Source organism: Carcharhinus amblyrhynchos, chromosome 14 (genome assembly GCF_965287045.1).
Source record: "Carcharhinus amblyrhynchos chromosome 14, sCarAmb.v2.hapA, whole genome shotgun sequence".
Classification (NCBI taxonomy): Eukaryota; Metazoa; Chordata; class Chondrichthyes; order Carcharhiniformes; family Carcharhinidae; genus Carcharhinus; species Carcharhinus amblyrhynchos.
In genome coordinates, this window is record NC_137337.1 from 49026987 (window position 1) to 49041402 (window position 14416).

The 14416-nt window shown below is 41.7% G+C and overlaps 1 protein-coding gene across 1 annotated transcript in view; it reads right to left on the bottom strand.

Annotated features, from left to right (window-relative positions):
* slc25a21 (solute carrier family 25 member 21) overlaps positions 1 to 14416 on the bottom strand; it is a 575948-nt gene that overhangs the window by 520607 nt on the left and 40925 nt on the right. The window lies entirely within an intron of this gene.

The following is a 14416-nucleotide window of genomic DNA, read 5'->3' on the forward strand; positions in this document are numbered from 1 at the left end:
GATTGAGATGAGGAGGTATTTCTATGGAATTCAATGGAAAATCTATGGAAGTCCCTGCCCAGTGAAGCAGTTGAGGCTACCCCATTGAATGTTTTTAAGGCAACAATAGATACATTTTTGAACAGTAAAGGAATTAAGAGTTATGGTGAGCGGGCGGGTAAGTGGGGCTAAGTCCACAAAAAGATCAACCATGATCTTATTGAATGGCGGAGCAAGCTCGAGGGGCTGGATGGCCTACCCGTTTCCAGTTCTTACGTTCTTATGTTCTTATCATCTGCAAACACTCCCACTGCTGACCTTATTATGGAGGGACAGTCATTGATGAAGCAGCAGATGATGATGAGGCCTAGGCACTACCCTGAGGAACTCCTACAGTGATATCCTGCAGCTGAAATGATTGACCTCCAAAACCACAACCGTCTTCCTTGTGCTAGATATGACTCCAACCAGTGGAGAGTTTTCCCCCTTATTCCCTTTGACTCCAGTTTTGTTAGAACTCTTTCCAATGCTATGTTAAGTGCTGCCTTGATATTAAAGACAGTCACTCCGACCTCAACTCTTGAGTTCAGTCATGTTTGGAACAAGGTTGTAATGAGGTCAGAATCTAAGTGGCATCCAAACTGAGCGCAGTTATTGTTGAGTAAGTGGTGTTTGATAGCACTGTCAATGAGTTGTTCCATCACTTTGCAGAACATTGAAAGTAATCTGATGGATCAGGAACTGGTCAGGTTGGATTTGTTCTGCTTTTAGTGGACAGGACAAACCTGGCAATTTCTCAGTTCCACTGGAACAGTTTGGCTAAGGGCACAGTTACTTCTGGAGTGCAAGTGTATCAAGTTTATCCACAAAACCATTAGCAATAAGACAACTTCAAATATCACTTTTGTAATTTCTTCCTTTTATTAGTAATTCCTCAATTAGTAACCTGAATATTAGAACTATAGTCTTGGGTGAGTTCTGAATAAAAGTCATGGACCTGAAAAGTTAACATGTATCCATGAATATTACCAGGCCTGCCTATTATTTCTCACATTTTTTGTTTTTATTTCAGACTTTCAGTATCTGCAATAGTTTGCTTCGGTGTTAGAACGGCAGTTCTGTTCGCTACTATAAAAGCCAGTGTCCAAGATCCAGTGTCCAATCAGTCCATCAGATTGCATTTGGGACATCAGTATAAAAACATACTCTGGGAGAAAATAAAGTAATGCTAACATGCAATTAATGCAAATCCATCTCTTGACACAGACACATACACCAGATTTTACAGGTATGGTATGCCAAATGCCTCTATTTTTAGCTGCTTCTAATAATGAGAAATCAGTAACAACATGGCAAACACCTTAAAATGGTTGCAATCTGTTCTACCAAAGGTGAGGTGATGCATTTTGGAAGGCAGCACAGTGGCACAGTGATTAGAACTGCTGCCTCACAGCACTAGGGACCCGGGTTCAATTCTGGCCTCGGTTGACAGTCTGAATGGAGTTTGTATGTTCTCCCCCTTTCTGCATGGGTTTCCTACAGGTACTCCAGTTTCCTTCCACAGTCCAAAGATGTTCGAGTTAGATTGACTGGCCATGCTAAATTGCCCCTAGTGTCAGGGGGTCTAGCTAGGATAAATACATGTGCTTAAGGGGATAGGTCTGGTGGATTTGTATTCGGTACAGACTCAATGGGCCAAGTGACCTCCTTCCACATGTACAATTCTATGATTCTATGTCTAACAATGGAAGGACATACACAATGAATGGTAGGATGTTAGGAAGAATAGAGACCAGAAGGACCTTGGGGTGCATGTCCAAAGATCCCTGAAGGCAACAGGACAGGTAGATGAGGTGGTTATGAAGGCACATTTGGTTGCATTTAATAGTTGATGTATAGAATGAAAGAGCAGGGGGTTATAATGGAGCCATATAAAACGCTCGTTCGGCTAAAACTGGAGATAGGAAGAATGCGATTGCATTCAAAAGGGTGCAGAGGAGATCCAGCAAGATGATCCTTGGGCTGGAGTGTTTCAGCAATGGAGAGAGGCTGGCCACGCTGGGGGTGTTTTCCTTGGAGCAAAGAAGGCTGAGGGAGGACCTGATTGAGATGTACAAAATTATGAAGGACATGAATAGGGTAAATAGGAAGAAAATTTTTCCCTGAGTAGAGAGGTCAACAATCAGGGGGATAGATTTAAGGAAAGGGGCAGGAAATTTAGAGAGGATTTAAAGGAAAAATGTTTTCACCCAGAGGGTGGTGGGAATCTGGAACTCACTGCCTGACAGGGTGGTACAGAGGGAATCCTCACAACATTTAAGAAGCATTTAGACAAACATTTGAAACACCATAGCAGCCAAGACTACAAACCAAGTGATGGAATTGGAACAGATAGGTGTTTGATGGCTAGTGCAAGCACAGTGGGCTGAACAGCCTTTCTGCGCTTTCAAATTCTATGACCGTACAACCAAATATTTGTATTTTCAACTGCAGCGCATACTTGCGCAAACTGATCTGAGACAAGGTACGCAGACCTATATTACTGTTCATATATCTTCAGACTTCAATGATTCCACACTGAGTCCTCAGTCACAGGGTGTTTGAAAAATTAGGTGCAAGTGTGATACTATATTTTGGATGAATAGTGTAATCAAAGGCCAGTATTGTGATGTTATTGTGGACAGATAAAGTTAATCAACTCCACAGTACCAACAAACAATAAGTTGCAACAGAGGTTAGAATTACGCCAAGGAGCAACTCTGTCGCCTGTTTAGATGTAGTACTAATAAACTAGTGTTAGGTAAATACAAGAGCATGTCTACAGTTGTCTGCTATTCAGAACCCTTGCCTAATGTCAAAGATAGAAGTACACATCAGAGCATGCAGTAGGACAATTCCCCCTGCAACCATGCTGTTCCAGTGCACCTACAACATTGGGATCTCCCCAACAATGTGGAAGACTGTGCAGGCATGTCCTATTCTAACAAAAACAATTACCACCCAATCAACCAGCTGTCATTAATCTATAGTATTATGAAAAGAGGACAGTGAACAGTGCCAGCCAACAGCAACAATCTCAATGCACCAATGCAAAGTTCATTTCTATTAAAAGCACTTTTCTCCAGATGGCATTGCAGCCCAATCCAGACATGGGGGCAATAACTGAAATCCAAAGGTGAAAAGTCGCTGCTTCTAATATCAAGACAGCATTTGATTGAGCATGCCACGAATCAGATTGAATCCTTCCCAATTAGCTTTGTTCAAGGGCAAAACCATAACAGCCACAAAAGTGGATGTAGTTGAAGCCTCAAGACATCTGTTCAGGAAGTATCGTCTGCCCAACCTTTTTCAATAGCATAACCAATTACCTTCTCCCCATCATAACAACAAGAGTGGATGATTGTAATACTTATCCCCATTCATCTCCTCAGATAATGAAGCAGCTCATTCTGGCCTTGATAACAGTGCTCCATCAGCTGCTCCAATTTTCAATTCTGTTACATAGGATATAAGAACATAAGAAACAGGAGCAGAAGTAGGCCATCTAGCCCTTCGAGCCTGCCCCGCCATTCAATGAGATCATGGCTGATCTGTTGTGGCTCAGTTCCACATTCCCGCCCTCTCCCCATAACCCTTAATCCCCTCGCTTATCAAAAACCCATACAGCACAGAACAGTCCTTTTGACCCAACAAGTTTATGCTTCAATGGATCATCCTCCCATCTTTTCACACCTAATCTCATACTTTGCAACCCATTAAATCCCCTGAAATTGCAACTATACTATTTGGGTTCCCCTCAATTGGGCGTCCTTTGATTCAAGACTGTTGCCAACTGGCAATTGAGAGTTTCTGCCAAGGGTACCCAAAGGCTAATTGTTAACTCTCAAATCTTTAGCCACACAAAGAGCAGGACATCATGCAATGTAATGGGATCTGGAGTGCAGGATTTGCTTCTTTTCCCTTCTTTCTCTACTGGCACTCTGCCTCATCATTAAAACGTATGGCACAGTGATTAGCACTGCTGCCTCACAGTGCCAGGAATCAGATTCAATTATGGCCTTGTGTGATTGTGTAATGCTTGCCTGTTCTCCCTTTGCCTGCATGGTTTTCTTCCAGGTGCTCTGGTTTCCTCCCATCATCCAAAGATGTGTAGGTAAGGTGGATTGGGTTACAGGGATAAGGAAAAGTGGAAGGCCTGCATGCGATGCTCTTTCAGAGAGATACTGCAAACTCCATGGGCTGAATGACCTCTTTTGGCACTGTAGGGATTCTATGCTTCTATATTGTGACTCAAAGTGTGACACAAATTAGTAAACAAGTTGTTGCCATTTTGAATGATTAGTAGTAAGCTCATTATTAATGTTAATGCTATCATCCTTCAAAGGGAGTTTCACAAAGTCTACAAAGCATTTTCTTTGTCCTCCCCAGAACATTGACCATTTGGAAAAACAAGACCTGGTAGGGGCCATCAGGACACAATATCCAGTCCATCAAAATGTATTTTGTAGGAGTTTTGCCTGAATGCTTGTAGAACTGGCTTCAAGGAGGACAGTAACATTTGTTCAGCAGTCCACCCGCTGAATCCAGAGGATACGACTCAGGCATAGCGAATAGAACTTCTTTAGCGCTCCTACATGTCACTGACACTCTGACCAGGTCTCTCTGTTGTCTAGGGATGTGAAGACAACAATTCATATTCTCTCTGCTCGAATTCTTTGACCTGTCTGACGCTTACTGTTATAATTTGTAGAAGGCTGAGCCGACACAACTAATGTAGCACTAGATCGCCTCATCAATGGTGGCCTTTTGAGTGGGTGTGGGAAGTGCTCAACATGTTCCAGATTCTCTCCTTCAATACAGAGGTGAAATAAGTGGCTGATCAGATGAGGATTGATATACAAGCTTTGTTTTGATAACGTTCAAGAACAGACTGAGTTTCCCAGAAGCAGAATTGAAGAAATCAAGTGTGGCTTGCAAACCTGCTGCTGAGTGGACAATAATACTGTAATTGCCCGTAAACCATAAATCACATGTTACAACGAGGAAGAAATGTGTCCCTCTGCGTGATTTTGGAAAGGGATATACCTCACCTCATAATCATATACAATTGTGATTGAGGTCATAGGAAGTGACTGGTTTTGGCAAATTAAAGGATCAGCCATTCTATCATGAAAAATTAACAGGTCTTTATTTTTAAAAACTGGTGACAATCTTATTAAACAATTAATAAACTAAACAAAATCCAAATAGAACGCTATCCAAATATTACAAGACTCATTCAGTAATAATGAAATAAATCCTTATGGAATACAGTCACTCTCAAAGAATACACACCAGACGTCATTTGGAAGAATGAACATTCTTCAGTGATGCTCTCATCTGGAATACTTTGATCTGGCATCTCCTTCAGTGTTACATATATATATATTTACAGGATTCTAAATGACAGACTAACCTCCCCTCCTTCCGACTAAAGAGGTGGCAAGCTTACTCTAACAGTCATTCCCCTATTGTCCAGGTTTATATACCTTGAATTACTTCACAGTATTCCTGCAATCTGAGTGGCTTGAGGCTGTCAACACAGCTTACCCTTGAATTCCACTGGTCCTTTGTCTCTACTGCTTCCTTTAAACTCATTGGTTCAATTCAAAAGCCTGTTTTGTTTTCTTGGAACACTGACTTCTGCTTTGGATACAACTGTTGTAAACCTGCTAGTGCAGTTTAAAATCCAAAGAAAGATATATGCTTTTTAAAGAGACAAAGCTATATGATTGCTTCTTATGATTCCAGCATTTCTTTTCAGTACTTACATTTTTCAAACACCATATTTTTAACCTTATATATGCAACTTCATAACACATATGTCTATGGTGGTTGGATTCATTTTAGCACAATGCGACTACTAAGTTATAGGCATTCAGCCTCTGATCTTCAGGTAAGTGTTCTCCAAGATGGCCTTCACAACACATGACAACACAGAATCACTGAGCAGAAACTGATAGCCAAGTTCCACACATGAGGAGAGCCTCAGCCAGATCTTGGGTTCATGTCACACTATCTGTAATCCCCATGATTTGCCTGGGTTTGTAAAATCTCACTAGCTGCCCTGACTGGAGACAATACACATCTCTTTAACCTGTGCCTGGCCCTCTCGCCACTCACATTATCTGAAGAGTTGATTACCTGTAAAGACTCGCATTCCAACCATTATCTTGTAAATTGAGTTTGTGTCTGTTTATGCCTTGTTGTGAACACAGCTCTTCACTCACCTGATGAAGGAGCCTGAGACGCTGAAAGCTAGTGCTGCCAAATAAATCTGTTGGACTTTAACCTGGTGTTGTGAGACTTCTTACTGTGTTTACCCCAGTCCAACACCAGCATCTCCACATCATGATAGAATGTAAACAGTATGGGAGTTTTTGCACAGTTCCTTGCAACCCCTGTGCAGATTTTGAAGGCATCTGTTTCAGATTCCCCACTTAAGACAGTTACAGTCACACCATCATGAAGCAGTTTCTTGGATATTCAAATCTTTGAAGCAGAGTCCACAGCGCTTCACAATTCACTCAATGAATTGCTTTTGACAGACTGATGAATGCAATGAGGAGTTCCTGATGTTGTTCTGGCCATTTTTCTTAGATTTGGCACACAACAATGATTATGACAGAGGTTTCTCTCCTATGATTAGGTAAAACTGGAAGGAGTCTCACAACACCAGGTTAAAGTCCAACCAGTTTATTTGATAGTAATCCCACAAGCTTTTGGAAACGGTGTTCCTTCGTCAGGTGTGTGGAAGGTTCTGATCAGAGAAGGGCATATAAAATCACACAGTTTACAGAACACTGATTAGAATGCAAGTCTTTACAGCTAACCTGCTATTCAAGTCTTAAAGATGCAGACAATGTGAGTGGAGATAGCATTAGCATAGGTTAAAGACATGTGTATTGTCTCCAGGCAGGACAGTAAGTGAGATGTTGCAAGCCCCAGGCAAGTCACAGGGGTTACAGATAGTGTGACATGAACCCAAGATCCTGGTTGAGGCTGTCCTCATGTGTGCGGAACTTGGCTATCAGTCTCTGTCGTGACTCTGCACTGTCGTGTGTCGTGAAGGCCGTCTTGGAGAACGCTTACCCGAAGATCAGAGGCTGAGTGCCCTTGACCATTGAAGTGTTCGCCAACAGGAAGGGAACTGTCTTGCCTGGCAATTGTTTAGCGTCTGCATGGTGTCCCCAATATACCATGCCTGAGGACATCCTTTCCTGCAGCGTATCAGGTAGACAACGTTGGCCAAGTTGCAAGAGTATGTACTGTGTACCTGGTGGATGATGTTCTCACGTGAGATGATGTCACCCATGTCGATGATCCGGCATATCTTGCAAAGGTTGCTCTGGCAGGGTTGTGTGGTGTTGTGGTCACTGTTCTCCTGAAGGCTGGGTAGTTTGCTGTGGACAATGGTCTGTTTGAGGTTGTGCAGTTGTTTGAAGGCAAGAAGTGGGGGTGTGGAGATGGCCCTGGCAAGATGTTCATCTTCATCAATGGTGTGTTGAAGACTCCGGAGAAGATGTCGTAGCTTCTCTGCTCCGGGAGAATAAACTGCTTGGTAAACTCTGACAAATAAACTGGTTGGACTTTAACCTGGTGTTGTGAGACTTCTTACTGTGTTTACCCCAGTCCAACGCCGGTATCTCTACATCATAGGTAAAACTGAACAGGCAGGATAGGGTCTGATGACAATTCTATTGGGGGGGGAAGTAGCATGGCAGCTATCTTTGTTCTTAAGAGCTGTTGCATTAAGTGCTGCTTCTAACCATTTAATTCAACAGGGCAACACCATGCAAGGCTCATAGTCTGTTACTTTCAAAACTTGAAGTTGGGTGCAGTCACAGTTGACGAGTGTTGGTATTCAGGTCCCATTTTTCTGTTGGGCCATTTTCTTAAAACTAGGGGTATGGAAGTCACTACTGGTGCAGCAGATTGATTCTTTCTTCATTATTGCAGAAAATAAAGGAATTACCATTATGTCAGTAGTTAAGTGTAGTTCTTGTTCATGCAGTTTCCATGAGAACTATATAAGTTATGCATATTCTGTCTTTGGTTCAAATTTTCAGCATTAATTTTTTTCTGCTGATTTTGTGGAATTTAAAGATACATTTGTTATCGAGAAACACCAAACAACATTGAGCCATGCAAAGAAAAATATTTATTCTCCTTAAATTCCAATCTACAAAAGCTCAACTCTGCCACCTTCTGCTCAAAGTGGTAATATACTCTGAAAGCCTCCTTCAAACAGATGGTTGCATTGTCAATATCATAAGACTTTCAAATTCTTACTGTTTAGGGATTAAGCCCTTTTTCCAGAACATGTTCCTAACTTATCATCTGGGTTTAATTGTTTTTTATTACAATGTCTAAGAACGGCAAATGTCGCTGTCGATCACAAATATTCCCAAATCTGTCAAGATTAAACCGTGCATATTTTTTTTTAAACATGCAAAGATATTTACAACTCTGTATGACTATTTAATAAATGAATTTCCCAGTTCCAGCAGCATTGCTTTATTCAGAAACCAATTCTGTTCCCACCCAGTGTCCCACCACTAAATGCTCAACAAGAAGGAAATAACGGAGAAGGGGAAAAAGCAGGGAGAAAATGGGCTTATATCAGGGAGATATAAAGAAGAGAGAAGGGAAGACAGAAAATAAAAGAGCCTGCATGAACAAAAAAACTAGAAAAAAACAGAAAATAGTGATGCAGAAAAGGAAAATTATAAACCAGAAAGAGTACGAACAAGACAATGTAAATAGGTAGTGTAAGAGTATGCACAAAGATACAACAAAAGGGCACATAAGAGATAGAGAATAAATGTGTGAGAAAGTGATACTATAAGACATACCAGGCAGTACATCTGAGAAATAGAAATTACAGGAGAAAATGAAAGTATACATGCAAGAAAGCCATAAATTGTGAGCTTGAATTGAAAATTAAGGACGTTTGGCCTTCCATTCATCACAACGTTTCTGCAGGTACTGATTTGTTTAACTACAATGTCAATTCCACTTTTCATGCCACAGTTTCCAATAAAACCATCATTCTCTCACTGGTTGATCCCTCTGGTAAGGCTCTCGTTTTGTTCTTTCAAGTTCAAGGGACACAGATTTGAACAGATATAACGGATAACTGGTTTAGCCATTCATTCAGCACCAGATATGGCTAGACCAAATAAAACGCGATCAAGTTCTATTCTTAAATGTCAAAACTTCTCATTATTCCAGGCGATCCTGGAATGCAAGGCTTATTTTCGCTTCTGCAAACTATTTTCTTAGATCCCACTCTTGTGTTTCCTCTATGCTCACCTCCAAAACCAGGTTAGAGAGCTCACTGACTTATTTGTTATGAAGGAGACCATCTAATTAGCTACCTCTGAAACTTCTCTCACTTTCCTTCCCCAACTGGACCAAACATATCCTTGCTGCCCTTGACCTGATTTTCAATCTTTCTCTAGTTTCTGTGCTATCTCTCTGCCTGCCCTTTCCGAGTTCATTTGATCCAAGAGACCCACCTCTTTCTCCTACCTCCACTAAGCTATTCATTATCCAACTTTCCATGTTAGCAGATTATTACAATCCCATCTATGTTGCTACTGGGCATTTCTCCACTTTTGTTATGATCCCAGCTGATGTTACAACTGGTGTAAGGTCCTAACTATATTAACGGCTGTGGGTTTTAAACAAAAAGAAAAAGATGTGGTTTACACATGTATATTCAAACGATTAACAACAGGTTTATTCTTGGAGCTCTTGCCTGCATAGAATACAAACTGAAACTAAAACAGCAGTTTGTGCAACACCCTAATGACATCACCATCAAGCCATGAGATCAGTTCTGAAAAGCAAAAGTTCTTAAAGTGCAACCATTGAAATATATAACATACCTCCCTCTTTACATCTGCAGTCATCAAAACAAATTATTACATAGGTATACATCAGGTCAATAATATTCTAGACAAGGTACTATGTACCATTAATTATTTTGCACAGTCAATATGAAGGTCAATCAGATGATATCTATAGATACAATATTGAGGAAAAATATAGTGCAATGTGCAATATGTATGAGTAGAGTTAAGAAACAGCAAGAGCAAAAAACATTTGTGAGAGTGGAACACAGGCCAAACTGTGGTGATAATGTTGGGAATAGCTTTAGACAAGAAATCAGCGATGTATGTGATAAATGAACATCTACGATTATGGGTAACTTTAATCTGCATACAGATTGGGTGAATCAAATTAGTCTTGGTCCAATAGTGGAGGAATTTCTGGTGCGTACACAGGATGGTTTTCTGGATGAGTACATTGAGGAACCAACAAGGAAGCAGGCCATCTTGGGTATGATGCAATGAGAAAGGTTGGCAATCTAGTTGTGAGAGAACCCTTGGAGATGAGTGACCATAATATGACAGAATTCTTTATCAAGATGGATAGTGAGGTAGTCTATTCTGAGACCAGATCCTGACTCTCAATAAAGGGTAACTGTGATGTTATGAGGCATGAGTTGGCTATGATGGACTGGGAAACATTACTTAAAGGAAGGACAGTGGATAGACAATGGCAAGTATTCACAGAATGAATAGGTGAACTCCATTAGTTGCTTATTTGTGTTTGGCACCAAGAGTGGAAAGGGAATTGTGCCCAAACCAGGGCTTATGAGAGAAATTAGAAATAGTACTAGATTCAAAGAATAGGCATACCAATTGGCAAGAAAAAGCAATAAAGCTGGGAATTGGGAGTTGTTTAAAATTCAGCAAAGGTGGACAAGGGATTGATTAAGACGGGGAAAGTAGGGTATGAAATTTGGCTATTGGGGAGCATAAAACCCATCCATAAAAGTTTTCATAGGTTTGTAAAAAGAAAAAGGATTGACAAAAACGAACATAGGTCCCTTATAGTCAGAAACGGAGGAATTCATAAAAGGAATAAAGAAATGGCAAGATGCTAAATTCATACTTGGCATCTGTCTTCAGAAAGGAAGACATGAATAATTTACTGGGGATTCTGAGAAACACAAGTTTTAGTGAGGAGCTGAAGGCGATATGTATTAATAGAGAAATGGTTTGGGAGAAATTGATGGGATGGAAGGTGGATAAATCTCCAGGGCCAGATAGTCTTCATCATAGTGTACTTAAGAAAGTGGCTCTCAAAATAGTAGATCCATTAGTGATCATTTTCCAAAATTCTTTGGACTCTAGAATGGTTCCTACAGATTGGAGGGTAACTAATGTAAGTTCACTATTCCAAAAGGGAGGTAGAGAGAAAACAGGGAACTAAAGACCAGTGAGCTTAAACATTAATAGGAGGGAAGTTGATAGAATCCTTACAGTGCAGGAGAAGGCCATTTGGCCCATCGAGTCTTCACTGACTCTCTGACAGAGTATCTTACCCTGGCTCTCTCCCCCACCCTATTCCTGTAAGCCTACACCTTTTACTATGGCTATTCCATTTAACCTACACATCTTGGGACACTAAGGGTCAAATTGCCCTGACCAATCCATCTAACCTGCACATCGTTGGACAGTAAAAGAAAACTAGAGCACCCAGAGGAAACCCACACAGATAAAGGAAGAACATGCAAAGTACACACAGTCACCCAAGGCTCAAATTGAACCTATATCCCTGGTGTTATGAGGCAGCAGTGCTAATCAATCTGTCACCATGACATCCTTTTGCTGGAGTCCATTATCAAGGGTTTCATAGCACAGCATTTGGAAAACAGTGCTATAATTAGACAAATCACCATGGATTGGCAAAGGGAAAACATACTTGACAATTCTACTGGAATGTTTTGAGGATGCAACTAGTAGAGTTGCCCAAGGAGAACTGGTGAATGTGGTTTATCCAGACTTTCAGAAGGCATTCAACAAGATATCTCATAACAGATTACTAAGAGATTAAAGGTAGTGCCTTGAGATGGAGAGACAGCTGATGAGTAAACAGGAAGCAAAGAATTGAAAAACTGGTCTTTTTCCAATCAGCAAGCGGCACCGAGTACCGCAGAGATCTGTGCTAGGACCCCTGTTCACATTATATATTAATGATTTTAATGAAGTAACTAAATACATTATCTCCAAATTTGCAGTTGATACAAAGTTGGGTGGGAAGATGAGCTGTGAGGAGAATGCAGAAATAGTTCAGCGTAATTTGGATAGGCTGAGTGTGAATGGGCAAATGCATGACAGGTGCAATATAATGTTGGTAAATATGAGGTTATCCTCTTTGGTAGGAAAAGTAGGAAGGCAGATTATTATTTGAATAGGTGTCATTTGAGAAAGATGGATACTCAGAGAGACCTTGGTGTCCCCATGCATCAGTCGCAGAACATAAGCGCGCAGGTATAGGAGGCAGAAAAGGCGGCAAATGCGACGTTGACCTTCCTACCGTGAGGATTTTGTAATAGGAATATTTTACCAGAATTATATAGGGGATTGGCCATTTTGATGTCCTTATCTGAGGAAGGACATTCTTGCTATAGAGGGAATACAGCGAAGGTTTATCAGGCCGATTCCTAGATTGGCGAGTCTGTCTTATGAGGAGAGACTAAATTGGTTAGGATTATATTCATTGAAGTTTAGAAGAATGAGAGAAGAGGGGGAAACCCAGTTTCTCCACTTTCTGTTGTGCATCTTCCTCCTTCAATTCATTGATTCCTAGCTTGGGTCACTGTGCAGAGTCTGCACATTCTTCCTGTGTCTGTGTGGATTTCCTCCAAGTGCTCCAGTTTGTCCCTATAGTCCAAAAGATGTGATGGTTAGGTGCATTGGCCATATTAAATTCTCCCTTAGTATGCCCGAACAGGCACCGGATTGTGGCGACTAGGGGGTTTCCACAGCAACTTTATTGCAACGTTAATGTAAATCTACTTGTGACACTAATAAATAAATTTTATTTTCCTACTTCTCAATTTCTTGCCAGTTTGATGGTTCCAGGATCTGTTCCTTCTTAACTGTCAGGCTGTACATCACACAACATACTGTCACAATTTTTAAATTATTCCCTGCGTTTATATGTGGGATCCAGGCCAGAGCAATGACCCCCATCATGAGGGTATATCCACTTAGGAATCAGCTTTTAACTTGTCATATGAGGTTCAATACTGGAGGGCTGCTGTGGAACAACGGAATTTGTGACTACTGCAAAGATAATAGACATTCAGCAACATGATATAAGAACATAAGAACATAAGAAATAGGAGCAGGAGTAGGCCATCTGGCCCTTCGAGCCTGCCCCGCCATTCAATAACATCATGGCTGATCTGTCGTGGCTCAGTTCCACATTCCCGCCCTCTCCCCATAACCCTTAATCCCCTCTCTTATCAAAAACCCATCAACCCGCGTCTTAAAAATATTTAGCGAGGTAGCCTCCACCACTTCAACGGGCAGAGAATTCCAGAGAATCACCACCCTTTGAGTGAAGAAGTTCTTCCTCAACTCCATTCTAAACCGCCCCCCCTTTATCTTGAAGCTGTGCTCCCTAGTCCTACTGTCCTTTCTGAGCGGGAAGAGTCTCTCCACCTCTATCCTATCCATCCCATTCATCATCTTATACGTCTCAATGAGATCTCCCCTCATTCTTCTAAACTCTAACGAGTACAAGCCTAGTTTATTCAGCCTCTCCTCATAGCTCAACCCCCTCAACTCCGGCATCAGCCTAGTAAACCTCCTCTGCACTCCCTCCAAGGCCAAAATATCCTTGCGTAAGTACAGCGCCCAAAACTGCACACAGTACTCCAGCTGTGGCCTCACCAATGCCCTATATAGCCGCAGCAAGACCTCCCTACTTTTATATTCAATCCCCCTCGCTATGAAGGCCAGCATCCCATTCGCCTTCCTGACCACCTGCTGTACCTGCAAGCTGGGTTTTTGCGACTCATGCACAAGGACCCCGAGGTCCCTCTGCACCATCGCCTGCTGCAGTTTTTCTCCATGTAAGTAATAATCCTTCCTACCATTATTCCTACCAAAGTGGACCACCTCGCACTTGCCAACATTAAATTCCATTTGCCAGTTCCTGGCCCATTCGCCCAGCCTATCTAGACCCTTCTGCAGACTCTCCACACCCTCTGCGCAATTTGCCGTTCCACCAATCTTGGTGTCATCAGCAAATTTCGACACCATACACTCGGTTCCCTCCTCCAGATCATCTATATAAATGATAAATACCTGAGGCCCCAGCACCGACCTCTGAGGCACTCCACTAGTCACCAACCGCCAATCCGAATAGCACCCATTGACCCCCACTCTCTGCCTCCTATTTGACAACCAGTCCTCTATCCACGCTAACACCCTACCCCCAACTCCATGTCCCCTGACCTTCTGCAATAACCTCTCGTGAGGTACCTTGTCAAACGCCTTCTGAAAATCAAGAAAGACCACATCCACCGGCT